General features: G+C 34.8%; 1 non-coding gene across 1 annotated transcript; it reads left to right on the top strand.

Moving 5' to 3' along the window:
- Nucleotides 1-2,190: 2,190 nt before the first annotated feature.
- On the top strand, nt 2,191-2,297 carry LOC141694638 (small nucleolar RNA R71). Its single transcript, XR_012563926.1, has one exon. It is a non-coding gene; the product is annotated as a small nucleolar RNA R71 (small nucleolar RNA).
- Nucleotides 2,298-26,213: the final 23,916 nt, after the last annotated feature.

The raw sequence follows: 26,213 nt of genomic DNA, 5'->3' as shown, positions 1-26,213 counted from the left end.
TTGGCACACACTGAACTGAGCTCACCCAAGAACTGTCAGAAATAGGATAGATGATCCCTGCATCTAGCCACTTGAGGATTTCCTTCTTCACAACCTCTTTCATGATCGGATTTAGCCTTCTCTATTGCTCCACAGTAGGCTTGCTTCCTTTCTCTAGCAGAATTGTGTGCATACAATAAGAAGGGCCGATTCCCCTGATATATGCTATAGTCCAACCAATTGCCGATTTGAAATCTCTCAGAATTCTCAAAAGCTTTTCCTCATCACTATCTGAAAGGTCAGATGCAATAAGTACTGGCAAAGTAGATGCATCACCTAAAAACGCATACCTCAAATGTTCAGGCAAAGGCTTAAGCTCAAGAGTAGGAGCTTCCACAATACATGGCTTGAGGTGCTTTGGAGAACTTTTCATCTCCTCCAACCCAAGAGATTCAAATGACATTTCCAATCTTCGCGTCAATGGGGAAGCATTCAGATATTGTAACTGCTGGTCGCTTTCATCATCTTCGCTATCGGAATCCCCCAATAAAGCTTTCTCTAAGGCATCTGATTTAAGCACATGATCCAATTCTGAAATAACCACAGATTCGACCAACTCCACCTTAAAGCACTCCTCTTCATCAGTAGGGAATTTCATGGCATTAAAGACATTGAAGGTAACATCCCGATCCTGAACTCGCATAGTAAGCTCGCCCTTCTACACATCTATCAAGGTTCAGCCAGTAGCCAAGAAAGGTCTTCCCAAGATGATGGGAATCTTCTTATCTTCCTCGAAATCAGGAATAACAAAGTTAACAGGAAAGATGAGTTTGTCCACCTTGACCAATACATCTTCCACAATGCCTCGTGGATACGTAATAGAACGATCGGCCATCTGCAAGCACATATATATAGGCTTTGGATCAGTAAACCCAACTTCTTAAAGATAGATAAAGGCATCAAGTTGATGCTAGCTCCCAAGTCATATAAGCATTTATCAAATGACACTTTTCCAATGGTGCACTGAATAGTGAAGCTTCCAGGATCTTTAAGCTTCGGAGGTAACTTTTGTTGCAGCACAACACTGTATTCCTCGTTAGAGCAATGATATCTAAGTCATCGAGCTTCACTTTCCGAGAAAGAATACCTTTCATGAACTTCGCATAACTAGGCATTTGTTCAAGAGCTTCAGCGAAAGGTATGTTGATGTGAAGTTTCTTGAAAACATCCAAAAATTTAGCAAATTGCTTGTCCAGCTTTTGCTTCTGTAGCCTCTTAGGAAAAGATGGTGAAGGATAGACCTGTTTTTACCCCGTATTACCCTCAGGAGGAGTGTTGACAACAGCTTTCTTCCTTGGTTCCACTTTTGCTTCCTTCAGCTCTTCTTCATCAGCCACAACTTCAGATTTTGGAGCTTTAGCTTTTTTAGGATTCACAACCTTTCCAGACCTCAATGTAATTACCTTAACCTGCTCCTTATCTTCCCCTTTTCCTGGCACTTCAGTGTCACTAGGGAGTGTGCCAGGTTGACGATTCAGTAAGACATTAATAATATGCCCAATTTGATTCTTCAAGGTCTTGATAGAAACAACTTGGCTCTTACACATGAGCTTCAACTCCTCCAATTCATATTTTTCATTAGCTTGAGGGAACAACTGAAGTTGAACTTGTTGCCTTGGTGTAGATTGCGGTTGTTGAAAACCTGGAGGGTTATACTGCTTTGCTGTGTATGAATGATAAGGTTGTTGTACAATATTTTAATTGTTGCTCCAGATGAAGTTAGGATGATTGGGGTTATTGGGATGATAAGTGGCTGGAGCTTGTTGTTGTGACGTATGAAAGTTGCTCACAAACTGAGCTGATTCCCTAGAAATAGCACACTGCTCAGTCTCATGTGCCCCCGCACAAAGCTCACAAACACTAGTGATCTGATTAACTCCATAGTTAGCCAAGGAATCCACTTTCATCGTCAAAGCTTGAATTTGAGCAGCTATAGCAGTAGCTGTGTCCACTTCCAGGATTCCTGCTACCTTGTATTGCAACATTCTTTGCATTGGATTCTGGTATTGATTAGCTGCCATTAGCTCAATCAACTCATAAGCTTCATTATAACTTTTGGCCCATAAGGCTCCACCAGATGCTGCATCGAGCATAGGTCTAGACTGCACGCCTAAACAATTATAGAAACAGTTTATAATCATCCAATCAGGCATACCATGGTGTGGGCACTTCCTAAGCATCTCCTTGTAGCGATCCCAAGCCTCACACAAAGATTCTCCAGATTGCTGCGCAAACTGAGTAAGAGCATCCCTGATTGCAGCCGTCTTCACCATAGGGAATAATTTAATGAGAAAATTTTGAGCAAGATCCTCCCAAGTAGTAATAGAGCCTGCTGATAGAGAATGTAACTAACACTTGGCCTTATCCCTCAGAGAGAATGGGAAAAGTCTCAACTTGATAATTTTTCAGTCACACCATTGAACTTCAAAGTGTCACAGATTTCGATGAAATCCCTGATGTGCATGTTGGAAGCTTCTATAGGAGAACCCCCAAACTGAACTGAATTCTGTATCATCTGAATTGTGCTCGACTTGATCTCAAAGGAGTTAGCCGAGATGGCTGGCCTGATAATGCTGGATTGAATATCATTGATCTTAGGCTGAGAATAGTCCATCAAAGCCTTCAGATTTTCTACTTGATCTCCCCTCACTACTAGAGCTGGTTCCTCAACTTTCTCTTCTTCCTTGACTTTCTCTTCATCCTCAAAAACTTCCTGTCGAACCAAAACTTCTTCCTCGGCTTGATTCAGAGTTCTCTTACGAGATCGCAAAAGCGTATGCAAACACGCTCGCTAGAGTACCTGAAACACGACAAGGAAAAGAGTAAGTAACAATGTCCAAGTCAATGAACTTTAACGATCACTGATGACAAACACATAAACTAAAAATTAACACCGAGTCCCCGATAGCGGCGCCAAAAACTTGTTAGGTCTAGATCATGCGCTAATAATTCATGCAAGTATACGCGTTCACAAGTAATAATGAATTAATTCTAGTTCATTCCCACAGAGACTTTTTGTTAAGTTAATGATTTATGCGCTTATGCAACAATGATATGGCTATTATTCAATTCTAAGACGAATAAAAAGTTGGTTTTGTTTATTATAACTAAGCTACTAAGTAACATGGAAGTAAATAAGAGAATAAAGGGTTGAATTATTATATGAGACAAACATGAGATTCTAACTTCATTAATTACTTCATTCAAAGCCTTCTTGTTCTTAACCTTAGCATGCAATGGTAATGACACTAACCAGATAACACGAAACTGCTAAACGCCAACTTTCGTTGCACGAATAACATACTACCAAACATCCACAAAAGTGATAGAAGCTGAATAGACACCAAATATGTTGAGGCCCTATATGTCTATAGAATTTGACAACACAAAGGTTTAATGCGCAATTTATCCATCATGATTATATAGGGCAAGTAAGATGGTTAAAATTACCTACGAATCATGCATAACAAATACATGAACCTATGCTAGCATGACAAGTTCTAAACCTCTAAATTCATTGTCGCTTCATTAGAGATTAACACGCTATCTTATATGTTCGTGACACATATAAGAGGAATAAGCACAATTAATACTAGGTTATCATACAATCACCACACACTAAGACATCGAAACAAGATTAACTATTGAATTCCACAAATAAATCTGTTAGAACCCCACGATAATGATTAGCCCATAATCGGACTCATCATCAACATGGGTTCCGATGAAAACTTGTTATAATAAACGTAGTTTTTATACCGAATAAATAAACCAAGTACGTGTAACAAGAGTATAGGTTCAACAAAAAAGAAAACTAGCATCCAAAGTTACAATTTAAAATAAAGAATCACAAGAATAAACTAGATCCTCTTCTCCTTCATTGAATTATGCTATATAATCTTCTTACGCCATCTCCTTAAGCTATGGTACGTCTTGTTATGAAAAACGATCATAAATTATGTATATATAGCATCCCATGCAGATTAGATGTCCATCGGATTAAAAATCAGAGTGCAAACATGATTCTTGGAATTCGACCAGGCGCGGGCGCGCGCTTCACCAGTGCGGGCGCACTACAATTCTGTATCTCGGTGCGGCGGCGCGCTACTACAGCACGGGCGCGCTGACTCTCTGGAAAAAAAATCCTTACTTCTGTTCTTCTTGCTGGTGAGCTGGTCTTTTCATGAGCAATCTTCTTGACATATTCCTAACACCAAATGAGCATCAAAATAATGACAAATCACCTAGATCCCTGATAAATGCCTGGAATGCAAAACACTACAAAAACACGTTAAAAACACCAACAACTTGAGTATAATACACCAATTCAAAGCTTTATGGAGCGTTATAAGATGACATAAATGCCACTCAACACTTGCAGGCTCCTTCAACTAGCTTGCTAACAACCTTTTTACAAAGGTGAGTTTGGTGATTCACAAAGCCACATTTCTCATATTTCTTCTTTGGAGCATCTGCAACATAAGAAAAATTATTGCTTTTATTTATCCCAATTTTCCCATTTCTATTTTTCTTCTTCTTTCTTGCATCTTCAGTTTTAGTTTCTTTAACAAAGGTCTTTGAGCCTTGGTTGTCTATGAGCTTCTCTTCAGCTTTGGAAGATTGAGTTGCTTCTGTATTTTTCTTCTAATAATCTTCATCAGCAATTTTTTGCTTAATAATTAACTCTTCTCCACTGAAGTTAACTTCAAATGCCTTGAACATAGGTGAAAAAACCTTTTTCAGCATTGCAGGAACATTTTTATTTTCTGTTGCCTTTTCTTTATCACCTATATTTTTCTTCTTGATGTTCAAGGTATCATAATAAAGACCAATAACAATATTTGCACATGGTTTATTTTTATCATGGTATTGCCCAACCAACTCAGATGCATTCTTGAAGGACTTCAACCTCACTTCATTCTTTTCCCGCTTCTCCCTTAACACTGCTTTAATCTCATTTGCACACTTGAGCTTGTTCTTTAGATATGCATTCTCTTGTCTCACAGCTTCAACCTCTACCAACAATAATTCAGCTTCTTGTTTCTCATTTTCAAGCTTCTCATTTATCTTTGTCAGTCTTTTAACCTCTTCATTAGTAGTAACCATACTTGTATGAATGTGAAACATTTTTGTGCTCATCTTTTCTACAGTTTTCTTATATTGACTCACATTTAAATCAATGATGGTGAGAGTTGGTACCTGTGATTTTGATGAGGATGATTCTCCTTGCTCCAAGGCCATTACTGCATAATTTCCAACTTCCTCATCTTCATCATTATCAGAATCATCCCAACTTTTTCCCTCTTCAATACAAGCTTTGCTTTGCTGTTTCTTCAGAAGAGCTTCATACTTTGCTTCCAGCTCACGATAAGCTTTGTCTTTCTTTACTTTCTTGGGTTTCCTGCATTCTGTAGAAAAATGGCCTAGTTCATCAAAGTTGAAGCATCTTATCTTTGATCTGTCAACATATCTAGTTTTGTAACCATTTTTGCTATCAGATGTGTACTTCCCTTTTCCTTTCCAGCTGTTGTCTTTGTTGAATGACTGTCCTTTACCCTTAAAGAATCTTGGCTTCTTTACTCTAATGTTAGAGAACTTTCTTGCCAGATAGGCGATTGACTGATCAAGCTTATCAAGTTCATCTAGGGTGTAAAACTCATCTTCTTCCAATTTCAGAATGACTTATTATTATGAATCATTGTTTCTTTGCTCACTTGCTGAGGCAACTGGAGGTTGGGATCTTGGCTCATTATTAGAGGTCTGGCTTTCATTGACAATTAGAGCACATGAACCATCCACAATATACCCTTAACCAGTTCTTAATGATTTCCTTTGAATCATTTCTAATTCATATGTTTTCAGAATTCTATATAGAACTTCCAGTGTTATTCTACTTCAGTCTCTCCATTCTCTGATTGCTGAAATTTTCTGTTCCAAATGATCAGGGAGTGTAAGAAAAAATTTCAAGTTCACTTCTTCAGCTTCATAGTATTTGTCATGGAGCTTCAAGTCATTTATCAGCTTGTTAAACCTTTCAAACACATCAGTGATAATTTCTTTTGGCTTAGCCATGAAATCCTCATACTGTGAAATCAGTATCCTTTTTTGATTAGATCTAACTTCCTCAGTTCCTTCACAGAGTATTTCAATCTTTTTCCAGATCTGCTTAGCAGTGTCACAATTGACAATGTTGTTGTACATTTCATTATCAAGTGACTCTATCAATATCAGCTGTAAGCCACTATCCAGGGAAACTTTCTCTTTCTCATGTTCAGTGTACTCAAAAGGATCTTTTGGAACATAATGAGCTGGAATGACCATATCACCATCCGTAGATCCCTCAACTCTAACCTTAGGAGTGAAGGGCCCATTTTTGAGAATCTGAATGTAGTGTGGATTGACCATCCTGATAAACAGTAACATTTTTTTCTTCCACAGAGTGTAGTTAGTTTTATCAAATGTAGGAATTTTGATGCTACTAATTTTCTGTGTATTCATTCTTCCAAGATCTTGGATCTATTAACTTTCATATTTTGCTTAGATACCACTTGTTAGAAAATGAATTACACACAGAGGTGGGGGGGTTGAATGTGTTTTAGTGTTTTTATGCTTTTCTTGAAGTATTTATGATTGTAAACAAAGTAAATCAATTATTGTAATAAACTGTGTTAATGCTGAAATTAAACATGCAACAATGAATAACACAGATCTTTCAAAACTCACTTAATTTTATATTAAAATTAAGAATGTTTTGCTACAAAATTTCTAGGCTCTTTGTTGATAAACAACTTAGCTTCTTCCTTGAGAGAATAAAAGATTTTCTTCTAAATTGTTACAACTAACAAAGGACCAGTGTTAACTTTATATGATAGTTAACTACTGGTTTACACAGTGTATAATAAGAGATGCTATTCACTTTAGTAAATTGTCACTTATCATTTCCATTTTAATAAAGTATATCTTCCATTTCTGGCTTAGCATATCTTTGCATACTGTGTTAACTTTGATCTTCCTTTGTCCGTTAATCTTCACCCTTGATCTTGCACACTCTTCAAGCTGTTTTTTGTAGACTTTTCAATCAAACTGGTTGGATTGTTTGTTGATTTAATTTTGGATATTAAACTAGTCTACAATTTGTACTTTGAGATTTTACCTCGAGATCTCCAGTTAGGCATATAGAGAACTTGACATCTCGATAAGTATATTGGCTTATCAAGATCTCTAATCACTCTATTGTTGTTTTGACTTGTAGAGGTCTCTGAGTTCTCTATAAGAGAATTTAGCCTGTTGAGATCTCTCCACTCCACATCTTCACTTTGGCTTATAGACATCTCTGAGTTCTCTAGTGAATTTTGACTTGTCGATAACTCAGAGTTCTCTAGTAAACTTTGACTTGTCGATAACTCAGAGTTCTCTAATGAATTTTGACTTGTCGATAACTCTGAGTTCTCTAGTGAAGAAATGACTTGTCGATATCTTCAATCTTCATGTCTTTAATTTGGCTTGTCGATATCTCTGAGTTCTCTAGTATCTTTCCTGAGATCTCTATAAGTTATTCTGGAGTTCTCGAATGACTTCTCTATAACAGTAAATCTGTGACTTGTAGAGATCTTGACTTAGAACATTTTTCTCAAAATAGATTTATTCAACTCCAAACTTCTTCATAATTCTTCTGAGGCATGATCTTCTTGATCTTCTTCCAGATAGAATTCTTAGGCTTAATATTGTTTACAAAAAAAGACTTCAGTCTTCTCTTTGATATTTTTACAAACTTTAAATGTTACAATACAAATGCAAACTAAGATAACAACACAACTTACTTAGGGTTGTAAATTTGACTTAGTCTTGTTATTATATAGGCATGTCTTGCACAACAATTTACAAACATGTTATTCCAGTATGGCATGCTAAATGGCATTTGAGGCATACTGAATGCATCATAGTAAGGATTTTGTGCAAATGGCTTGTTAGCAAATTGGGCATTCAAATTTTACGCAGGCATAACTTCATAGGCATTGTGGGCATGTTGGGAAATGAGGGAGGTGCAGACATGGGTGCAACCATAGCAGATATGCAGTTAACAGACAAATGACTAACACTACCACACTTAACACAGATTTTCCTAGGTGCATATTTATCAGGTGTGTAGTTGTTAAATTTGTTAATTTCTAGTTTCTCATTATTGTTATTTTTCCTTTTGGAATATACATTGACCTAAATTTTCTCCAATCCGTCACTCTGTTGCTTCATTGACAGATGCCCCACATTAACTCTTTTATTTTCCTTGATTTGACTTGATTCACCTGTAAAAAAGTTCTTGGAAACTGATCCATATTTCTCATTGAGTTTGGATAGCTTAGCTTTGCTAATTGGTTTTCTTTCATTCGACGGATATGGTTCTTTATCTTTCAATGGATAATTCCTTTTATCTTTCAACGAATAATATTCATTATCTGTTGAATCCACATCCGTTGAAAGTCCTTCTATCAAACCAGGATCCAATTTCTCCTTGCTCTTTTTCCAGGCTTCTTCAAAGAATGATTCCATACCTTGAACTTTAGCAATTTGGGTATGAACATCTCTTGATGACTTCCAGGCCTTGATTACCTCTTGCTCTCATACAAGCTGCTTTCTTAAAATCTCTTCTTTCTTTAAAGATTCAGTCAGTTCCTTCTTAGAAATTCTACACTCTATTTTTAGTTTTTCAAACTCAATAAATTGAGTTTCTAACACAATATTTCTTTCACTTAAAAACAAATTATTTTCCTTAATTTTTGTGTTTTCTTTAGTGAGAGATTTAAGTGTAACACGCAAGTGATATAGTTCTATTGACATGAAATTTATAGGATCATTACACTCATCTTTAGAAAGGTGTGCTAGATTAGTAGTGATTAACTGATTGCTTGAAGAACTGACTTCTACTTCATCTGATTTGGACATTATAGCTAGATTGACATAGCTTATTTCTTCATCCTCATCTACCCCATCAGCTTCTCGTTCATTTTCTTGAGTCAAGAAAGCCTTTTCCTTTTGTTTGAGTAATTCAAAGTACTTTTTATAATCCACAGGCTCAAACTTCTTTCTTTCAAAATCAGGCTTTCTGCATTCACTTACAAAATGACCACTCAAGCCACATTTGAAACATTTGAATTTGGATTTATCCACCATATTTCTATTTGGGTTGTCTGCTCCAAAATTCTTTTTGAATTTGATCTTGGCAAACTTCTTGATAGAAAAGCTAGATGTTCATCTATGTCCTCCATTTCATCCTGACTCGGATGATCTTCATGCTCAGCCACTAGCCCTTTTCCTTTGCCTATATAACCCTAGAGTTTGGTGCAGATTCCACAGCTTCAACCTTCATTTTTTTTACTCTCTCTTGTTCCTCTACCAAGGCTATAAATACTCTCTTCTTCCTTCCTTTCTCTATTTGCTCATCTTGCTCCAACTCAAGTTCATAAGTTTTTAAAATGCCATATAATCTCTCCAAAATAAATTCCTTATAATCTTGAGAATTTCTGAGAGAGATAGTCATAGGATTCCATTCTTTTGGTAGAGATTTTCAGGTCTAAATCTTTTGTCTGATAGACTCTTCCATGCAGCTTTAGTGCATTTAGTAGTTTTTGAAATCTACTAAAGATTCACTGTCTTCATTGTGAAAGTGCTCATACTGCTGGATTAGAAGTTCCATCTTGTTTTCCCTCACTTGTTCAGTTCCATCACATATGATTTGAATTGTACCCAAATATCCTTAGCAGTTTTGCAGTTGATGACATTGTCAAACATGTCTCCATCAAGACCATTGAACAGAATGTTCATAGTCTTCTTGTCTTTATGCACTTGCTCAATGTCTTAATCTATCCATTTTGATTGTGGCTTTAGAACACTTTGCTCATTGCCTACAGCTCCTTCAGTATATGTAGCAGCTCTTCGAGGAACATGAGGGCCTTTCTCAATGCAATCAACACATCTTTCATCTTGAGAGAGAAGATACAGGTGCATTTTCATCTTCCAATGGTGATAGTTGTCTTTATCTAGAAAGGGGATCTTCACTCCAAAATCCTTCCTGCTCATATTGTTAGTTGTTTTGATCTTTAGACTCTCAGTGTGTCAAGAGCTTGCTCCGATACCAATTATTATTCCTAAATAATCTAACAATAGAATTACAGAAGGGGGGGTGTTGAATGTAATTCTAGGTTTTTTTTGAAATTTAAGTAACTACTTTATCAAAATATATCAGTGTTTGAATATGCAAGTGTGCAGAATGAAATATGAATGTATTCAAAACACAAAGATTTAAAACTTTCTGGTGGATTGAACTTTCCACCAGAGATATATATCTTAATTGAGAACTCTGTGATGCAAGAATGCACACAACTGCTTACAAGTAAATTTATAAGGAGAGAGCTAAGAAATTTTTAACAGATTATGCCTTATCTATTTCTCAGTTCTTTCGATCGATTTTTCTACTTGTTACTCTTGGTTTATGTATCACCAAGTGACATGTCAAAAATACAAACCAATAAAACAAAAATGTCTAAGTCTAATCACATGCTTCTTCATTTCTCCGTCCAGCATATTTGTATTTCTTCAAGTAAGCATGGAAATAGAAATGCTTCTTTATTCTCAAAATCCTGCTTATAGGCTGCCAGGTTCCTTTTGTATACAATTAACCCATGTGATTGTCAAGTCACTATCAACTCCTAATTGTATTTGTTATCCGTCGAGACCCTGTTGGATCATCCGTCGAAACTCTGTTAGATCATCCGTTGAATGAGACTTGGGTCATCCATCGAAGCCTTGTAGAAACATCCGTTGAAAGTATTTCCTTAGCAGTTGACTCAATTTCACTTATGCAAAATTACAAGGCATCCCATATATAAAATTAGCCAATCTATTTTATATATCATTCTTGTAGTCAACATGTGACGCTCTCCAAACCCGGGTCAGAAGTTTAGGTTTCATAACACACACACAATATATATAAACCTGTATATGAAATATTATATGTAATGACCCATCTTTACACTACCATGGATTGCAACAGGTTAAAGTATGAAAACAAGCCACAACCTTAACTTTTATTACATCGCACCAAATCCCAACTAGTTTAACATACAACTGATAATGAAATTATTCTTACAATCTTACATAACTCAACTACTATATAAAGCTCATGCTAGCTCGATCCAATTCAACCTAGAATCTTAGCTCGTACACTGGACTGGGAAACTTCGCTATCACCCAGTTTCTTCTTAATTATAGAATACATAAAAAGATTCGTAAGAGTGAGTTAACTAGCTCAGAAAGTAGTAATAGCAACAACTGGGTTTAAATATTGATCAATTGAAATGATTCAAGGAATTAAGTTTCTTGTTAAACAATTATTAGAATTAGATATTCATTTTCAATTTTACAACCAAGGTTAGACTGCTAATCAGTCATGCACTAACCCCGAGCAAGGTACATGGCTGTGCTCTATAAACTGGATCCAAGGCACATACTGGCCTAATTCGACCACGTATCTGGTCTAACCACGAATCCGGTCCACATAAAAAAAACAATCCAATTCTAAAACAGTTCAGTACGATAAACAATATAATTCAATAAAGCAGGATCATAATTAATAGTGATAAAACATTTGAATAAAATCGTAATGCAATTCATAAGTATCACAAGGGTATATTAAGGTATGTGTGAGGAATTGTTTCCAGCCTGTAGGTGACTCATGTATTAGATGAGCAATGATTTCACAAGGTTTAGTCCTTTGATGTTATAAGGTATGATTGAGTATAAAAGTTTCTGCATGTTCAAGCAATTCTGTTCCAGCGTTTGGTGTATTGTGGATATGTATTTGTGGAGTAGTATCGTATTTATGTGTAGTTCAATATATGGTAAATCAACAATGAATGGTTTACAAAGAATAAGGCTTGCAGTTCAAGATCAAATGATATAAACAGGGTTCAAAGTTGAATTATTCAAAGTACTTACAATATAAAGCATAACTATTTTGAATACTAGTAATAAGTTAAGAGAGAGTTTAGAAATGTTTGCAATATATCTCGAGAAAGGTTCAGAAGTACTTGCCTTATCTCAAATGATTCCAACTTTACTTGTACTTATCTAATACCTCACTTGTATTCACTGAGCATTTGCTTTATTTTCAACGCATCGATTCCATTTTCTGATCAAGTGCTTCCCTTTTTCTACACCTCGCTTACTCTGCTAGGCATCATAAGTATCTATCAATATTCATCTCACATTATTCTAATCGTCACATATATGTCATAAGGTTTCATCTACCCTTCTTTTCATCCAAATCTGATTTACGGATTGAAAGTTACGATTAAAACAGTCAGACAATGCACATATACGCATATAACACATCAATCAGTTCACATATAGCACATAACACGTAAGAGATTCGACGAAAATACTTTTCCAAAGAAGCTTTGATTTTAAAATAATTTTTCGGATATTTAATACGAATTTTTAAAAAATTTTCAGAATTAAAACGGGTCGTTGAATCTTTTATAAACAATTAATCAGGGTTCGAATATCCGAATCTGACTTTAAAATCATTTTATAATAATTATCGAGCCTTGAAAACAATTTAAAATAATAATTTAAAGCTCGAAACTATTATTTGGAATTTTTAAATTAAAATAAATAATTAAATCCAATTAAATAATCAATTAAAATTAATTAATAAGTAATTAAATTAATTAATCAAATAATATTTACATTAATTGACTAATTAAATAATTAATTATTAACTAATATTAATTAATTACAAAATTCAGATTTATTTTTGGATTAAAAAAATCAGAATTAAAAATAATGAATTTTGGAATTAAAAATGAATTTTAAAAATTAAATAATGAATATGTAAATTTATTTTAAAAAGAAATATCCAGAAATAGGTTTCATATTTTGAATTAGGGAAGAATTAGATAAAACCCAGGTTGTAACTGGGTCACAATCCGGGTTACCAAGAACTCAGGCGGGTCGGGAAGAACACCGCCGGAATTATGGGTTTTTCAGAATCTGGCCGGCGAGCCCCAACTCCGGCCGAGTTTCGGTGATTCACAGGCGAGAAATACAACACGGTTTCAAGTGTTTTTCAGTCCAAATCCATTCAGAAACATTCCAGCAATTCATATCAGACCAAAACAATCCTAATCAAAGCATCAAGCTTCTTCTCCGGTGAAAAGCAACAACTCCGGCGAAAAGCAACAACTCCGGCCAAGAATTTGATTCTGCTCAATACTTAACCAAAATTAATGAATTATATACCAAAATGAAGGTAATACACTATACAATCGATTACTAGAAACCGTATAAGCAAACCATCATCAATGAATCTAGAAAATCGAGTTGAAATTTTACAAAAACTCAAGAATTCGTTTTTACTTAAAATAACATCAAAATCATACAAACTATATACCAAAATGATCCTTGTAATCTCAGGAATGATAAACAATCATTAAAACATTCAAACAACCCTTATAAATCAAAAAACGAATTTAAGGTAAAATAAATAAAAAAATTAAAATTACGAAATTGAAAAAGAGTTAACCTTATTCAAATATTTTTATATGGATACAATCATCTCGTCGAGAGCTTCGTTTTGACTATTCATACGCCTCCATCGGATTCCAATAACGTCTTCAAATTCTCATTTGATTGCGAAGAACACGAAGAACACGATTCGTTTTTTGGATAATAATCTATTTTTACTGTATAGCATTGTTTATCTGCACAAAATACAATACTGTATTGGCTATTTATATTACGGAATATTGATACATTATTGTATCATATCAGATACAAAATATAACGTTTATTTGAGAAAACAGATCCATGACGGTACCGGTTTTAGGATAATTACCCAAATCTGTCCATTTTGTACTGCGGTCTTGGTCTCAGCGCTTTGGTTACATGTATTACGAGAAGATAATTATAATAGTTTAATAAAAAGATCAAGTTTCTCGAAATACGGGTTTTATCGATTTACCGAAACAAATTTTGTATCGAAAATATTGCGTCGGTACCTGCACAGGGAAAACTGTACGCCGGATCGAGAAAGTCAAAACATGGAAAATGCTCGGAATATTGCAATTAGGTTAGGAAGGAGTTTTCGGAAGAGCTTTAGGTTGTAAAAACGTAAGAACGGGTGAAGTCAGTTGGTTCTCGATTGTACAAAATAGTTTTCAATTACTCGAAAAAATAATTTATTAAATCCATAAACCTTTTATAAAATCCTAAAACAACATAACAATAAATAGAAAAATATCACAATTATTCATATTTTATATTGGACCTATAAAAATTTAAAATACTCAAATTCTATCATATTTACACATCCAACCACAAATACCACTTAACAGATAATTCACCAAAAATTCATATAATAATCACAGAATATTTATTTATTGATAAAAACAATTACACGATGTATCCAGGATATTACATCCTTCCCCCCTTCAAAGGATTCTGTCCCCAAAATCACTTAAGCAATAACTCAGGGTACCATTTTACGCATAACACTTTCTAAACCCTAGGTTGACTTTTCAACCCTTGGGTTTCTCCACAATACTCTTACTAACTTTACAACTTTCTTTCTTAAAACTTACTCTCTCTTTTTTATGATTTATTGGATTCTCAACATAGGACCACTCTGCCTGAAGTTTTATCGGCTCATATTCTATCACACGCCTAGAGTTCTAGATTATATCTTTTTAAACATTTCCACAAGAAAAACACTATGAATACGTTGCATATGCGGGGGTAACGCTAATTCGTATGCTATCTTATCAATATGTTTCCAAAATTTCAAAAGATCCAGCGTATCTAGGACTCGGCTTTTCTTTCTTTCCGTTCATGGATGATCCCTGTTCACGGTGATACATTTAACAATATAAAATCTCCTTCTTCAAACTCCGTATTCTTTATAGCTTAATCTACATATTTCCTTTGACGATCCTGTTCGGTAATTATCCTTTTCTGAATAGCTTCTTTTGTCTGTTGCACCATTCCGGGTCCAAGTATCTTACGTTTTCCGACTTCATCCCAATATACCGGTTATCGACGTTTACGTCCATAAAGAGCTTTATAGGGAGGCATTTTGATACTGGCGTGATAATCAGTTATTATAAACAAATTCAAATAAGTAGATGTTCATCTCAGTTTCCTTTGAAGTCAATGGCATTTATACGTAACATGTCTTCAATTGTCTGGATCGTTCTTCCGCTTTGGCCGTCACTCTGTGAATGATAGGCTGTATTTACATTTAACCTAACTCTTCAAACATTCTTGAAAACCTTTTCTAAAATCCTAAATTAAATCTCGAATCTTAGTTAAATACAATAGACACGGGAATTTTATGACAAACTACTATCTCTTCTCAATTACATGTGAACCAACTTGTTCAATGAAAATCTTTTATTATAGGTAGAAAATGAATTGTCTTAGTTACTTTGTGCACTATAATCCAAATGGAATCTTGGTTCGCTTTCATTTTTGGTAACCTGACTATAAGATCCAGAGAAATATGCTCCCATTTTCATTCTGTAGTTCTAGTGGTTGCAATAATCCACTAGGTCTCTAATACATCGCCTTAATTCTTCGATATGCCTACCACCTCCTCATCCATTTTGAAATTTTCTTTTTCATATCTGGCTATCAATATTCTTCTTTAAATTTCTGTATATCTTGGCATTTCTTGAATAGATTAAATACTTAATATTGTGAGTTCCCTTTTGGATCTCACTCCCTAATTCTATCACTTGTAGCATCCAAGTTCTGGAAGAAAATATGAGAATACCGTGATCATTCTTCTGAGTGCATAAATTTCCTCTTACTAACTGTTAACATCCTGATCCATTATCTCCTCTTGACATCTCTTTATCTTCTCTTAACACCTCTGATTGAAAGGTCATACTATCCATCCTTGCTTCCTTTGGATTATAAATTCTGACTTCCAATTCCAACTTCTGAAATTCCATAGATAATTCTTCTGGTACAGTCACTACATTCACTTTCTCCTTTTTATTTATCGCGTTACCACTACCTTTGTTTCCCTCGTGAATACATACTTCAAACTTTTATGGTCCGTATAAATATCACACATTTCTCCATACATATAATGTCTTCCAAATCTTCAAAGCGAATATTATTACTGTTAGTTCCAAGTTATGAGTAGGATACTTTTGCTCATAAAGTTTCGGTTGTCTAGATGCATATGCAATAACTATATTGTGCTGCATCAACGCACATCCTATTTCCTTATGAGAAGTATCACTATAGACTACAAAACGTCCTTGATCATCTCAAAGTGATAAAACAGGTGTCGTGACCATTTTCTTCTTTAAATTCTGCAAAACTTTCTTCATACTTCTCCATTTCATATAAACTTCTCACTTTTCCTAGTAAGCTTCGTCAAAGGTGTTCCAATCTTCAAGAAATCTTGAACAAATTTCCGATAATAACCTCAATAATAAAACTTCTTACTTTTGTTAGTGCTTTTGGTCTTTCTCCATTCATAGTAACTTTAATCCTTACTGAATACACTTTGTTCTCTTCCTCACTGACTATTTATGCTAAAATTTAACTTCCTATATCAAAGCTCTCACTTTGTAAACTTTACATACTACTTCTTTCTTCTCAAACTCCCCAAATTATCATTAAATACCTTGCATGGTCATCCGTTAACTTTGAGTAAACCACAATATCATCTTTAAGCACAAATATAACTTATCCAAATACTCCTTGAAAGTTTTGTCCCTCAAGTTTAAATATTGCTAGTATATTGGTCAATCTCAAATGACATTACTAATATTTCATAATAACCGCACTTCGTTCTGAAAGCTGTCTTCGGTACGTCCTCAAGTTCAATCTTCAATTAATCATACCCAAATCTTAAATCAACCTTAGAAAATATTTTACTTCTTTCAACTGATCAGACAAATCATTAACTCGTGGTAACAGATACCTGCTCTTGATAGTAAACTTGTTGAGCTTTCGCTAGTCGACGCATAATCTCATGCTTCCATCCATTTTATTAACAAATAATACCAGTACACCTCATGGGGTACATTAGGTCTAATCTCTACTTCTTCTAACAACTCCTGCAATTGCTTTGTTGTGACGGCCTCAACCCCGGGGTCAGGAGTTGACGTCATCAATAACACTGTTAACAACATAACATAAACCAACTCAACATTATTATATAAACACAACTCCTTTTTCCAAGATCTTTTCCAGGTTTAAGTATGACTTAGGTTACAACCACCACAAAACCAACTTACTAAAGACAATCCGACAATACTATCTTTGTTCAGCAACTCAACAGACCCGCTTGGTCCAACACAACTACCTTCGAGGAGCCTGGCACGGAAAGAACTGGAACTCTGCCCTTACTAACACGGGAGAATCCCCTAGGCATCTGTAACACATATATAAAACATTTCTCGCAAGGGTGAGCAATCAATTGCTCAGCAGTACCACTATATGAATAACAAGTAAAAATGATTTAAAGTAAAGCAGTTATAGGAACAGAATTCATAACTTGCCGAAAATATATAAAACAAGTATAAACTGGATATCAAAACTAGCATGCTCTGTAAAACAAAATCAACTGTCGTGTGCTGTGCATAAATACCAGAGTTCAATTTTAGCATGCTATTTTCATTTTCAAATTTTCTGTTCCATTACAGGAACTATAAAACCATTGTCCCGATACGGGGACCCAAAATCATTTGTTCCGTTACGGGAACCATACTTGTCCCATCACAGGACCTATAAAACTTGTTCCTCTCCGGGAACCCCAAAATCACTTGTTCCATTACTGGAACCACATAATCATCTGTTCCATTACGGGAACCACTAAATCACAATTAGATATGTATTGGATGTTATCTAGGGATGGCTGATCAGGCCTCCACACAAATTATCTAGGATAGTTGGTCGGGCTATCACATAAAATGTCTAGGAAAGCTGATCGGGCTTTCACATAAAATCACCGGATCCGCAGAGACTAGCTAGGTCTCTGATAAACTATGCTGGACTAATCGATTATGTAATGCGCACAACCGAATTAGCCACTTACGCAACGTTATCCAATATCTGATTCATTTTATCCAGTTTCAAAATCACTTTTACATATCTCTTGTTAAAATCAATTCTGTCACAGCACACTATTCAAAACTCTTTTCATTTAAATCACGTTTTAGAGATAGGTATTTTCAGAAGTTACTTTTCCCCAAAAACACATATTTAACAACATTTCCAAACACAGGGGATACGTAACTTAAAACATTTCTGTTCCTGTTCAAAAATAAAACAACATTTCATTCATATATATACTGAACCATAAAAGAATGGTCAGGGGTACTTGCCTTGCAGAGCTTTACAACTAATACCGATTGACCTTGGACTGGTTTCGACACTCGGCTTTACCGCCTTACTAACAGACTATCCTGGATCCGACTTCCACGCTCAGGTCCTTCGTTCAGAACCTTGCCGCGCTTTTTGACTAATCACTGGGTTATCTTAGTTCAATACCAGTTCCTGAGTCCTTCGACTAGAACCTACAGAGTCGAAATACTCTACGTTAGACGTCTAGGTATGCTTGACAGATCCTCGCTAAACAATTTACCCAACGATAATGATTCCCGACTCGTACTTATTCATATTATAATAACACACACAACAATTAGGGTTCACGTTCTCAGAAATCGGTTTGGTGTTCGTTTCCAGAAAATACGTATAGTAGTTATTTTACAAAATTAGTGTTATTGGTTTTGGCAAAACAATTTACCACTACATACAATCAGGTTCCGCATTTTCGAATTTAATTTCAAAAATTCGGGCAACACCTTCTCTGTTTATCGGCCTACCCGTCGAATAATTCGACGTCAAATCAACGACAAACAGTCCAACAATTAATTCCACCAATATCACAACCGAAATCCATTTCACAAATCCCAACCACCGATTCAAACTAAATTATTATTATTCGTATTTTATATTTATTTATTAAATTAGGACTCAGATAATGATCATCACTGTCCACCGTCGGCTCACCGAGGCTCATCGCCGATGGCGGTAAAAATCGTCGGTGCCCGATTAACTCGGGTGTCCAGACGGGTTCCAGCAATTATAATAATAATTTTCTCGCGGAAAAATGAATTTATTTCATTCAAATAATCAAAAGTTTTTCTGCAGCAATTAAATCTAATAATTCCAAATTACTATACACGTAATAACTCAGAAAATGACTGCAAATAAAGTAACAGCCGAGACAAAAAGCACAGCACCGACGAAGGTCGTCGGAAAATATCCAGGAATCAACATACACACAAGCACATCTATACGTATGTATACATATATAAACAGAATGAACAAGAATAAAACCCAAGGAGACAACCGGAAACCGACCGGGCACAGGTAGCGGCGACGGCGTTGCAACCAGGAGGGAAGTAAGGGAGAAATCGGGGAGGAGGGAGAGGAAAACAGGGGAGAAGAGAAGAAGTAGAGAGAGCTAATCGAGGGAGAGCAGAGATTCAAGAGAGAGATTGATTAGAGAGATTAAAATCGGAGAGATTGGGGAAGGAGGAGATAAAAACAGTCTCCTCTTTCTATTTTGTCTTTATTATTTTATTATTTGCAGCAAAACCAGCAATTCAGTGTGCCACACGTGTATAATATTGTGGTAACAATTCGACACGTGTCCCTGTGCTTACAAATATGATTTCCTCGCCTTGCTTTATACCATTTATCGAACAAAGTTGTGGGTAAAACTGACCAGAAAAAAAAATTACCAATTAAATAGTTAAATTCTCCGAATAATTAAAAATTTATAAAATAAGATTTTCGTAGTTTTATAAACATTTTTGAAACACACGACATACCCGCAATTCGAAATTATGGGACCGAGGTGCACATAAAGCAATTTCAGAAAATTACGAGAATAGTCTCAAAATGTTAGAAATATCCCGAAGTAAATAAAAATGTAATTTTCATAATTTTAAAACAATTTATGAAACACAATTTATATCCGCTTAACAATTAAACGCATCAACGCGCAAGTGAAATTAATCCCAAAAATTTCCAAAATAATTTTAAAATTCCCGGAATATTCTCAACTTAGATAAATATGAGTTTCATAATTTTTGAAGAATTTGGGAATTAAATACAGATTTTTCAAATAAATGAAATCAGGAAATCATACAGGGCTAAATAATTGATGAAATATTGTTTTCTAAATTTTATAAAATCCCAAAAATAAATATTTAGATTATAAAATCATGAAAACAATTTTAGAGACAATCCACATATTTACATAAATAATCTTGTATTAAATCCACTTTTAAAAGTGCAAACAATTCAGTACAACTCAATAATTAATTACGAAATTCAATCCCATTCACTAGTAATCACACATACATAATAACAAAGCAATAACCCACTAACAGAACCCATATACATATTTTATTTATTTAACTACTCAATAATTACACATTTAAATAATAAAAAATATATGAGTCGTTATATCCTTCCCCCCTTAAAAAGATTATGTCCTCAGAATCTGATATTTTTAATCAACAAGTGAGGATATTTCTCAAGCATATCTGACTCTAACTCCCAAGTAGACTTTCCTACTTGAGGATTCATTCAAAACACACTCACTAAGGATATAGACTCATTCCTAAGGACTCACTCATAATGATCTAGGTTCTGGGTCGATCATTCCACGCAAAACAATTTGGATGAGAGTCCATTGGCTCCTACTCAACGGCTTAGTTCGAATCAAGAACATATCGCTTTAACAATAACATGCAGAATGTGGCGCCCTCCAAACCCGGGTCAGAAGTTTGGGGTCCACAACACATATACAATACATAAACCTGAATAAGAAATATTATTTACAATGACCCTGCTTTACATAACCACGGATCGCAACAGATTAAAGTATGAAAACAAGCCACAATCTTAACCTTTATTACAACGTACGAAATCCCAACTAATTTAACTTACAATTGATAATGAAATCATTCTTACAATCTGACTATCTCTATACCGCATGAAGCTTCTGCTAGCTCGATTGAACTCAACTGGAACCTTAGCCCGCACTTTTGGATTGAGGAACTTCACTATTATCCATATTCTTTTCAACTGTAAAATATATAAAAGAATCGCAAGGGTGAGCTAACTAGCTCAGCAAGTCATAATAGTGATAACAGGGGTTAAATAATGATCAATTGAGATGATTCAAAGGAATCAAGTTTCTTTTTAACTAATCATTAGAATTGGATATTCATTTTAAGTTTTAAAAACCAAGGTTAGGCTGCTGATCAGTCACGCACTAACCCCGAGCAAGCACACAACACTGCTCTAATTACTGGATCCAAGGCACATATTGGCCTAACTTGACCATTGGTATGGTCTGACCACGAATCTGGTCCACATATATAAAAACTATCCAATCCTAAAGCAGTTCAATATGATAACAACATAATTCAATAAAACAAGATCATAATCGATGATGGTTAAACATTTGCATTAAAACGTAAGGAAACTCATGGATATCTCAAGGGTATATCAGGGTATGTATAAGAAACGGTTTTCAGTTTGTACAAGGGTCAGGTATCAGACCAGTAATGATTTTTCAAGATATGGTTCTTTGAGGTTATTAAGAATGATTGGAGTATAAAAGTTCCTGTGTTTTTAAATCATTCTCTTCCAGTGTTTGGTGTTTGGTAGTTATACATTTGGGAAGTGGCATTATAGTTGTGTGATTTGGTATCTGAGGATCAACAAAGGATGGTTTACAAGGAATAAGGCTTACGGCTCAAGATCAAGAAAATCAGGGTTCAAGGTTTGATAGTTTAAAGCACTTGCAATATAAAACAGGAGTTATTTTGAATAATAGCGACATGTTATGAAACTGTTTGAAAACATTGGTAATATATCTTGAAGAAAAGTTCAGAAATACTTGCCTTACAAGGCTTTACAACTATTACTGATCATCTCTGAGCCGATTCTGCTGCTCAGACTCTAACGTCCAACCACTATATCCCATTGGATTCGACTTCGACACTCAGGTCTTTCTGTTGAAACTCTAGTGAGCTCGTCGACTGACCACTAAGTTATCTTTAGTCCATCGTCCACTTTCAAGTTCCCGACTACAACCTACAGGGTCGAAATACCCTATGTTAGACGTCTAGGTATGCTTGACATATCCTCGATACTAATTCTTACCCAACGATATTCAAACCCGACTCGTAATTATTCATATTAGAATAACACAGTCAACAATTAGGGTTCACATTCTCGAAATCGATCCAGTGTTCGTTTTTAGAAAATACGTAGACTCGTCATTTTTCAAAATTAGGGTTACTGTATTTTGGACAAAACATACAACACAACATACAATCAGGTTCTGTATAAAACCTACATATATGTATTTACTTATACTTGCTCGATGTCCTGATAATCCTTGGATACGCTCCCGTATTTCCGTAGTTCGATTTCCCGGAAATCGGACAGCGTTCCCTTTGTTTATCGGACTACCCGTCGAAACATCAATCGACATCAAATCCCAAACACAACAATCTCAACAATTATCCAATCACATTCCAATTCCACAAATCCCAATCACTGATTTAAAACAACTAATTATTATTATTTGCATTTTTAACATTTATTTCTTTTAAAATATTAGGACTCAGAATAAAATCATCACGGTCCACCGTCTGCTCGTAAAAAGTCATCGCGGACGGCGGCAAAATTTCGCGGGTACCAGATTAATTCTCGGGTTTCCAACGCAAAACTTCGCCGATTAAATACGATAATATTTTCTCGCACGAAATAATTTATTGTTTCATGAAAGCAGTCAAAAAAAAATTTATTCTGCATAAACCATTAAACCGAATCAGATTAACATAGCCACAGCACCAACGAAAATACAACCACGTAGCAAACACATCAGACGCAGCGTAAGCAGAACACATACGCAACACAACACACAATCGACACACACTCACCCCCGGCCACCTTGCCGGAATTTTAAACGACGGCAACCGGAAAGAAAATGGGCAGCAAAAGAACAAGGCAACACCACATTAGATATATACACACAAGCATGTGTATATATATATAATCAATATGAATGAATCCGACTAGAAACCGGAATGAATGGCCGGAACTTGCCGAAAAACGGGGAAAAATGAAAGAACAAAGGCAGAGAAGAAAGAGGGAAAGAGAAGGGAGAGAAAGTGAGAGTAATCGAGAGAGATTCACAAGGAAGGCGAGAGAGATTAGAGAGATTAAACAGCGAGAGAGATGGAGGAATGGGAGAGAGAGAACTGTGTTTGTATATATTTTTTTTTAACAGATAATAACACACAGCAACACAAACGTGAGCAACTGCCACGTTTTTGTCTGATTTTCTAGGTTCAAACACGTGTACTACCTCTCTGAATGGCCTTATTTGTATCGCTTTAATTGGTTTAACGATATAAGGTGCAGATAAAAATAATCCTAAAAAATACCAAATTAATTTCAAATTATCACAAATAATTCAAAGTTAATAAAATAAATTTTTCTCATAATTTGTAAAATATTTTTGAAACGCAACTCGAACCCGCATTTAATGAATAACGACCCGAGCTGCTCTTAAAACAAATTCTAAAATTCATGAAAATAATCTTAAAATATTAGAAATATCCCGAAGTAAATGAAAATGAAATTTTCAAAATTTTAAAATAATTTCTAAAACGCACTTTACACCCGCTTTTAACAAATAACTGAAACACCGTGCGGGTGAAATTAATCCCGAAAATTTCCAAAATAATTTTAAAATTCTCAAAATATTCCAAACTTAAATAAATATAAGTTTCATAATTTTTGAAGAATTTTAGAATTAAATATGGATTTTACCGATAAAAGCATTCATAAAATCATTTAAAGATAAATAATTAATAAAATATTGATTTCTCAATTTTATAAAATCCTAAAAATAATTATTGTAATTATAAAATCATAAAAATAATTTTAAAGACATTTCAAATATTTATACAAATAAATTTGAACTAAATCCACTTTTGAAAGTGAAAACAATTCAATATGATCCCATAATTAATCACGCGGACAACCCGGTACCCTATAAATCACATATGGGTAATAATCAAACAACACATAGCGGTCAACATCAACACACATATTTTATTTATTTAATAATTTTCCATAATTATATAATTAAATAATTCAAAAGTACACGAGTCGTTATATCCTTCCTCCCTTAAAAGGATTCTGTCCTCAGAATCTGATCTAACTAAACAAGTGAGGATATTTGCCAAGCATATCTGACTCTAGTTTCCAAGTAGACTCTTCTACTCGAGGATTTCAAACGTACTTATTATAGATATACACTCATTTTCAATGACTTGTCCTTTTAATGATCAAGAATTTAGATCGATCACTATATACAAAACAAACTTGGACAAGAGCCCCTTGGCTCCTAATCAACCACTCGATTCAAATCAAATACTTATCGCCTTAATATTAACACGCAGATCACATTATATGTACATACTGTTGCGATGGTAATATCAACTCATGAACAACTTTATCTATACTTATCAATACCTCGAATGGTTCACTAATTTTTTATTTTTATTTTATTTTATTTTATTTTATTTTATTTTATTTTATTTATTTTATTTTTTTATTTTTTTATTTTTTTATTTTTTTTAGGACTTAACTTGTCCCTTCTACTCAAACTTATCCAATCTCTTTCAAGACGACACTTTTACTAATACTACTGGTCCTATTTCTATATTCATACTCTCCCTCGATACAATTCCGCTTCTTTCTTTGTCTACTCTGAGCTACTTCAATCAATATCGTTACGCCCTTGGTGTGCTGGATTAACTTTGAATTTGACAACTTTCTTTCTCCCACTTTATCTCAATACAAATGGGGAACTACACTTGCGTTCACATGAAGCCTGATAAAATGGCATTCCAAAGCTGACATCGATGATAAATGATCATTCTAGTGTTTTCCTTAAAACTCCACCTCTCCACATCTCTTATTTTTTTTCCTGGATCGCTTCCTCACTTTGACTCTTCGCTTAAGGTTGGTAGACGGTGTGCATTTTTAACTTGGTTTCCAAACATTTAAACATCTCCTATTCGTTTCTATTAGTTAGGGCTGAAAAGTAATCTCATATATTCATGTATTATCACTTTTAAGTATTTGAAATTCAGATTCTACTCTTTTCAATTCGTTTATTAACTCCTCGGTGGTCTTCATTACATCTAATCCTTTTTGTCAGCATAAGGCATCTGTTACCATACGGCTTTGCTTAGGTAGTTGTAAATGGATTAATTCATAATCTTTTGTTAACCTTGGTCAAAATTTTATTCTTGAAGACTCAACGTATAGTTACTTTCCTTCTGATTTTTGGAGAAAAATCTTTGGGCATTCCATGCAGGCTTTCTTATTCTTTGAATAACTAAGGATGTTATCAATAAATACAATTTGCTTATCCAAGTACTCCTTATACACCACGTTCCTTAATTCCTTGTAGTCACCTGATACACTTGTCATTTCACATAATATCATCAGAGCTTGCAATGCTCTGAACTCACTTTGATCGTAATCTCTGATATTTCCTCAGGTCAGATCTTAAGTTAGTTCTCAGTACATAACACACTTCTTAAATTAAGTCTTATAAGTAATGAATTCTTTATAGGGTCTCACTTCTTCTTATTCATTGTTTTGTTAAACTCCTGATAATCAGTACATATTCTTATAATTTCATTCCTTTTCTCTATAAACATCACTGGTAGTCTTCATAATTCACTTCTTGTAAAACCATTCCCTGGGTCTGCCTTATCCATTAGGCCTCCAATAGTTCACCTTAATTCTTTGACGTGTCCAACACTTTCTAATCCATTTTGAAATATCCTTCTTATACCTGGTTATCGTTATTTTTCTTTTATTTCCATATATTTTGGCATCTCCTCAATAGAGTATATACTTTATACTATGAATTCCCTGTGGCATTTCATCTCTTAATTCTTCTACTTGTAACTTCCAAGTGCTGGAAGAGAACATGGGGATATCGTGATCATTCTCCTGGGCGCATAAATTTCCTCTCATTA

Source organism: Apium graveolens, chromosome 10 (genome assembly GCF_009905375.1).
Source record: "Apium graveolens cultivar Ventura chromosome 10, ASM990537v1, whole genome shotgun sequence".
Classification (NCBI taxonomy): Eukaryota; Viridiplantae; Streptophyta; class Magnoliopsida; order Apiales; family Apiaceae; genus Apium; species Apium graveolens.
This window is presented reverse-complemented; position numbering and strand designations above follow the sequence as displayed.